The sequence below is a fragment of the Pteronotus mesoamericanus genome, unplaced genomic scaffold (genome assembly GCF_021234165.1).
Source record: "Pteronotus mesoamericanus isolate MK-2021 breed Mesoamerican mustached bat unplaced genomic scaffold, CSHL_Meso_final scaffold_476, whole genome shotgun sequence".
Lineage (NCBI taxonomy): Eukaryota > Metazoa > Chordata > Mammalia > Chiroptera > Mormoopidae > Pteronotus > Pteronotus mesoamericanus.
The window spans coordinates 1-6,593 of NW_026555318.1; the positions used below are offsets into that span (position 1 = coordinate 1).

The 6,593-nt window shown below is 57.5% G+C and overlaps 3 non-coding genes across 3 annotated transcripts; all 3 read right to left on the bottom strand.

Moving 5' to 3' along the window:
* Positions 1 to 756: 756 nt before the first annotated feature.
* On the bottom strand, positions 757 to 947 carry LOC129087085 (U2 spliceosomal RNA). The gene has a single exon (XR_008530869.1). It is a non-coding gene; the product is annotated as a U2 spliceosomal RNA (small nuclear RNA).
* Positions 948 to 3,848: 2,901 nt separating this feature from the next.
* LOC129087100 (U2 spliceosomal RNA) lies at positions 3,849 to 4,039 on the bottom strand. Its single transcript, XR_008530882.1, has one exon. It is a non-coding gene; the product is annotated as a U2 spliceosomal RNA (small nuclear RNA).
* Positions 4,040 to 6,173: 2,134 nt separating this feature from the next.
* LOC129087101 (U2 spliceosomal RNA) lies at positions 6,174 to 6,364 on the bottom strand. Its single transcript, XR_008530883.1, has one exon. It is a non-coding gene; the product is annotated as a U2 spliceosomal RNA (small nuclear RNA).
* Between the last annotated feature and the right edge of the window lie 229 nt (positions 6,365 to 6,593).

A 6,593-nucleotide genomic window follows, 5' to 3' on the forward strand; every position in this document is an offset into this window, starting at 1 on the left:
ACAACAACAACAACAACAATCGACGTTTCTCTCAAATGAATAAAGGGGGAAAAACACGGATTAAAAACGAACAAACATACAGAATCTCTATGCTTAACAACTGAGCTACCTACCCAACCAGGGCCCAGAAGAAATTTTATGTGAGGGCCCTTGGAAGCCTTCTTACAAGGCGTGGGGGGCCCGGGGGGGGGGCATTTTCTTTCATTCCATATGACTGCCATGGGTCATGAATATGATAGCTGGACCTTCCGAAGTCATCTTAGACGTCGCAGACGAGAGCTGCAGCCTAGGATCTCTCTGTCTGGCGTATTTATTTCACTTAGCATAGCGCCCTTGAGGTTTATGCATGTTGTCACCCTAACCTGGCTGTTGTAAAACAGCGCAAGTAATTACTCTTACCCTTGTGACTGTCAAAACCTCACGTTACTGTTTTGTAAGCATGAAGGCGGAGAGCCTACCTATACTCGTATGCTTGTTGTAACTGGTCTAGAGCAACTTATTAGGTGTCATTACACGTCCATCTCCCTGCGTCCCACTCATGACTCATGCCGCTCGCATGTGCATGTGTGGGCTGGTACAAGGGCGCCCCCACTCCGTGGCGTCAGACCCAACCAGAGGGCCTCGCGAGGTTAACTAAGTGCTGCCTAGGGCCTACGGCACCCCCAAGCCCAACAAGAGAAGAGCGTGTAGGCTGACCGAAGAACAACAGAGAAAAGGAAACAAAGCTGACATTCCACAAGTTACTTTTCCCCCCGAGAGGGGTGCACCGTTCCCGGAAGTACTGCAATACCGGGTCGATGCGCGGAGTGGACGGAGCAAGCTCCTATTCCATCTCCCAGCTCCAAAAATCCGCTTAATATGATGTCCTCGGATAGAGGACGTATCAGATATTAAACTGATAAGAACAGATACTACACTTGATCTTAGCCAAAAGGCCGAGAAGCGATGCTGAACACCCTGCCCTCGCCGGCACCCTCCTCGTGTCACGCATATTCAGCTCACGGTGAGAACCCTAATCTTCACTCCTTGTCTGATTTCTTTGCGTCGCCCACAGTGCTGTGGATGTCACCGGACTCCCGTGCAGATTTTTGGTGCTCTACATTTTTAACCCGAAATCCTGTATCCCTGGTAGTTCCCTCGTTCCCGACGCAGAACAGCCGTTCCTGATCTGCATGCCCCGCCTTTTGCCCCCTTAGGAGGCGTGGCCTACGCGACGGACTCCAGCCTCCCCACCGCGGTGGTTCCAAACCCGGCTGGGGGCCCACCTGCAGGCGTGTAGGGATCCAGCACCCAGGCCACAGGAGGCGGGGACGGGGGCGGGGGGGGGGCGCGGGGCGGCTGCCCGGTGCTGCCCGGTGCTGCCCGGTGCTGCCCAGTGCTGCCCGGTGCTGCCCGGTGCTGCCCGGTACAGGGCAGCAGCTCTCACGGCTGGAGCGCCTGAAAGACCTTGGTTTTGTTCACTGCCCTCCACACCCCCACACACACCCCACCTCACCCCGGCTCGTACAGCACATGCACGCTCAACGACCGATCGATGAAGGAGGCATTGCCTCCTACGCGCTCAGCCAGCCACCCCCCTCCCCCCCCCGCCCACGTCGCGATTACGGCGGCTCTTCGGCCGCCCGAATCCCGAGCCCCTCCCTTCCCTGCTCAGGACCTCTCTGCTCGGCTCGCGCCCGCGTCCTTCCGGCCGGCCATCCTCTGCCCGACAGTTCGGGTCCCCGGGCGGTTGCGTCCTAAGCAGGGGGTGGCCCGGGTTACTTTCGTCGGAATGGAACATTTCCCGTCGCAAATCTGGTCACTGGAGTCTGAGGCAAGAACGTGGGCAAAACACAGAGGTGTAAAGCAAGGGGGGCCACTCGGGGAATGAGGGGGGACCGTTGTCTGCAGAAGCAAGACGCGGCTGGCCAGCCATCAGACCGATCCAGTGGAGTTGTTGACTGTCCACCGCGGAAGGCAGAGTGACAGAGAGGCACCGTGCCCGAGGAAAGCACTTTTCCATTTCCCCGTTTCACAGAGGAGAAAGCAGCTCGCAGCATGTGGTAAGTGTGGCTTCGTGGGGACGTTTGACTGCTGACAGCTTTTCAGCCTCCCCTCTTCCTCGTCCCCTCGCGCCCGGCAGCTGGGCAAGCTGCTAAGAGAGGCTCGCCCCAGGACCTCCGCTCACCCACCCCGAAAGGCACCCCCCAGCCCGGGCTCCATTCCTGGCTCTCAGGCCATTTTCAAATCTGCTCTCTCCGGAAAGTCCCGTGCTGTGTCACACACCTTTCATACCCTCTTGGTGCGTGTGTGGTGTCATCAGTCTCGACATCCCAAACAAATTCGGGGGCAGGGGCGCACAGGGGGCGCATGTGGTTGTGCAGAGGGGCGACGCAACCAGGAAGGTACGGGAACTTGCCCTCAACATAGTTCCACACGGGCCCAAAGGCCTCCCCTCGGGACTGAACGGCCTCCCGTCTGTGACGGAACCAGGGAACTAACTCCGTTGTCCCCTCAGTCCACACTGTTTACTGAGTGCCCACCGGGGTGTTAACACGAAGCCAGTCCGGTGCGGTCATAAGCCGACTCATGAGAGGATTGGCAGGAGCGGGTTGAAGACTGGCATGGGCCCAGAGCAAGTAGCCCCGAGGCGGCGGCGTCTTCGCGGGACACTCTGAGGAGCGCTCCTGGAGGCCCGCTGCAGAGCCGCAAGAGCCCTGGAGAGCTCTGAAGCGCACCGGCTTCAGCGACTGGAATTCCGGTGCTCTGCGGTGGTGCTGGGACATCACCGTGGTTCTGACGGGCCACCGGGAGATTCCGACGCATGCAGCCAAGGTGGCTAAGCGCTGCCATAGGCCTGGAAGAACGGCGTCCTCTCCCTCTCGGGGAAGGCCTGGACTGTAGGGGTCCGGCAGAGCGAGGTCAGGGCTACCTGGGGGGACCGGATTGACGTCATCTAAATCGGAGGCCCAACGTCAGGCAGCGCGCACTCGTTTACCCCGGCATCCGCGTTACCCGTTTCTAGCAGAAACCAAAAGCGCGGGCCTGGGCCAACCTCCGGCGGAGGGCAAGGTAAAGCAGACTGACCTCTCCTGGGACAGGGTGTGATGAGATTGGTTCTGGTGGCTGCACGCAGATCAGCAGGCTCCTGGCAACGGGCACGTACAGCCCCAGGTGGAAGATATGCCACCAAGGTGGCCGACTGCACCTGCCCGATGGCCCTAGACAAGCCCCAGGCCGTGCCTCGTGCATGTACTCAGGTGGCAGGTCGTCCGACGTGATTACAGCTGGCACCCCATCACGACCCAGGCCAAGAGCCTGAGCCCCTAGGCCGACAAGGAACTGGGACGCTTTTCCCTGGAGCCTGTGAAGGCCTTATGCTGGCTGGGCCCAACCAGTGCTGTTCAGTACTCACCTGCGCCCAACCCCGCCAAGAGCCCCCAAGCGAAGCCGGGGGCGGCGGGGCGGGCAGCGGAGAGCGAGAGCGAGAGCCAGAGCCACAGGGCCCGAAGGGCCGCGGGTAGGGGAGGTTAGGGGTTGGGGGCGAGGGGGCACGGGAGGAAGGACTAACGCCGAACATCGATTCTCCCCTCGCTCCCGTCCCCCCATCCAGCTTCAGCGCAGGGAGAGAGCTCCGTCCCTGCAAGCTTCCCTGAGAGGAAAAAAAAAAACGACATTGCGGGGGAGCCGCGAAGCAGTCCTCCGAAGAGCTGGGCAAGGCCCTTCCAACCTCTTTTGTATGACCACTCAGAAACCAAAGCGAAGCTCTAGACAGCCGGGGGGCCGGGACATAACTAAAAGTTCGCTGAAAAGAAGTAGACCCGAGCGACACCTTCTACTCTTAGCACCACGGGTTGTTTCCCCCGAGAGGGGGGTGCACCGTTCCCGGAAGTACTGCAATACCGGGTCGATGCGCGGAGTGGACGGAGCAAGCTCCTATTCCATCTCCCAGCTCCAAAAATCCATTTAATATAATGTCCTCGGATAGAGGACGTATCAGATATTAAACTGATAAGAACAGATACTACACTTGATCTTAGCCAAAAGGCCGAGAAGCGATGCCGAGTGCCCGGCCCTCGCCGGCACCCTCCTCGTGTCACCCCTATTTCACTCATGGTGAGCCAGGTCACCGGCAGTCAGGGCCTCGCTTCCTTTCCCTCCCTCGGCAGCACCATGGCATCACTAGATAGTAAACCCTGTGCCGATTTTTAAATTCCCTATAGTTTAAAGAGAAACTGTATATCTCTTCTTGCACCGTCCTTCTGGGGTGAACCGCCATTTTAATTTGCATGCCCGCCCTTTCCCGCCCACCAGGAGGCGTGGCTACGAGGGGCCGACTCTCCCCCTCGTGGCTGGCGTCTCCGAATCTCAGCTGGGAGGTCGAGCTCGTCTTTTGTACCAAACCGAAAGGACAGAATGAGGGGCTCATTCTGAGTCAGGGGAGCGAAAGGGCTTGGGGGGGGGGCGTGCCATATCGGAAGACCCCGGCAAGGCAGCTGGTGGGGTTCTCTCCAACTCCAGCACCGTCGTCTTCTCGGTGCTTCTGTGAATGAACCATATCCTGGGCTCCGCACATCAAGCTCCCTTCGCCTGCGACATCGTATCCCTTCACCTCTTTCTCACCTATGTATTTCATCCCAGCCCGTGCGTAATTACAGTACAAGCACGCCACTCGCCCCCACTTGGGGCAATCCTTTATCTCCCTCACTGAAATCGGAGGTCGCTGCGGACGGTGACTCCATCAGTACTTATCTAGATCCCAGCGCTAGCCCAGTGCCGGGCATAGTAGGTGCTCGGAAAACGTTTGAGTTGAGTAAACGGTGCCCAGTTAGGAGGTTGCTGGCCGGAACCGGGGGGAAGGTGGGGGAAGATCTGGCCAGGAGTGGCAGAACACCAGAGAGGAGGGAGGTGACTGCTGGGGATGATGCTCTGGACGTCCAGGCCAGTCAATGCGTTAAGCTCCTCCTCCCGACCCTCCAAGTTCCCCTCTGTGGCACAGACTGACGGCGACCCAGTCAGCACCTACCTTTCCCCACTGTCCTTCCTAACAGACCCGCAGTTCAGTTGAGGGGTAGGGGGAGGTCTATTTCCTTCATCTGACCTCAGAAAGTAAGCTAGAAGGTATCAGGGATGTAAGACTGAAACCCAATCGGCCATTTCACCCTGCGGCACAGAAAGCCTGATCGCAGGGTGCTGCCTGAGCCCTTCCCTGTTCCAGCCCCTGGGATGAGCACTGTAACATGTGTTATCTCATTTAATTCACTTGCCAGTTCTATGAGGTGAACAGTCTTCCTCCTCTTCTTCCTCTCCCCCTGCCCCTGCCCGGCACTGCTGCTTCACATCCCATTTTACCTGGCTTTTTCTCCCAGCTGCCACGTAACTGTAGGCACCCATAATCGTCACACGGAGTAGGTAGATACATAGATCTAGACACATCCATATAGACACAGACATGGGGGTCTATTCACACGTAAACGTACATTATTGGGTTATTTGCTCCTCACCCTGATGGTGGACATTTTGCTGCTCTATCCCCCAGTGCCTAGGACAGTGTGCCCGGCCCTTGCTAATTATTTGTTGAACGAGTGCAGCATGAGAGACGGTGAAGAGGAGTGTGCTTAGGCCTGGCACTTGACACGACGCTTCAGGCTCCCCATCCCACGATGTGTGATCAGACCCTGTGTCAAACCATTTCTGCTCTCACCAACTTGGTTCCCCCCAACCATTTTGTTCACCCGCTCCTTGCCCTGCCTGGTACTGGGGCCATCTGCGACAGGGCTGCTGGTCCCTCCTACCGTGGGTGGGACGCACGGTGCCTGAGCGCAAGAACGATGCAGTCTGGCCCGTCTCTGCTCCCGGCAGCTGCGCAGCCCTGTCACTTGCAACCGAAGCCGCAGAAAGAGAAAAAGAAAAAGTCACTGATGTAAAAACACCAACCCAGGCCAGCGGGAACAACAAGAGTTCAAAATCAAGTTAGAGAAGCACAGTAGCTCCACCGCGCGGGGCCCGCGGAAACAAAACCAGAAGTACTACAGTCAGCGGCCCTCCCAGGTAACTAACAAGCGAGGAGGAAAGAAAAACGCAAAGATGGGAGAGAAAAAGACACCGGGAGACGTCCCCAACAAGGCCACCCGAGCCCAGCGAAGCGGAGGGCCCTACGTCTGCTGTTTCACACCTCAGTAATAGTCCCCCGAGGGGGGTGCACCGTTCCCGGAAGTACTGCAATACCGGGTCGATGCGCGGAGTGGACGGAGCAAGCTCCTATTCCATCTCCCAGCTCCAAAAATCCATTTAATATAATGTCCTCGGATAGAGGACGTATCAGATATTAAACTGATAAGAACAGATACTACACTTGATCTTAGCCAAAAGGCCGAGAAGCGATGCCGAGTGCCCGGCCCTCGCCGGCACCCTCCTCGTGTCACCCCTATTTCACTCACGGTGATCCAGGTCACCCTCAAGCAAAGTCTTACCTTCCTACTATCTTGACACATACATAGGAAACATTAGATTCCGTCAAAATTTTTTTCAATTCTCTACGTTTTTAAGTGAATTTTTATACCCGCTTGGCACGGTGGCTAAACGGCCACCGTGTGCCAATTTGCATGCCCCGC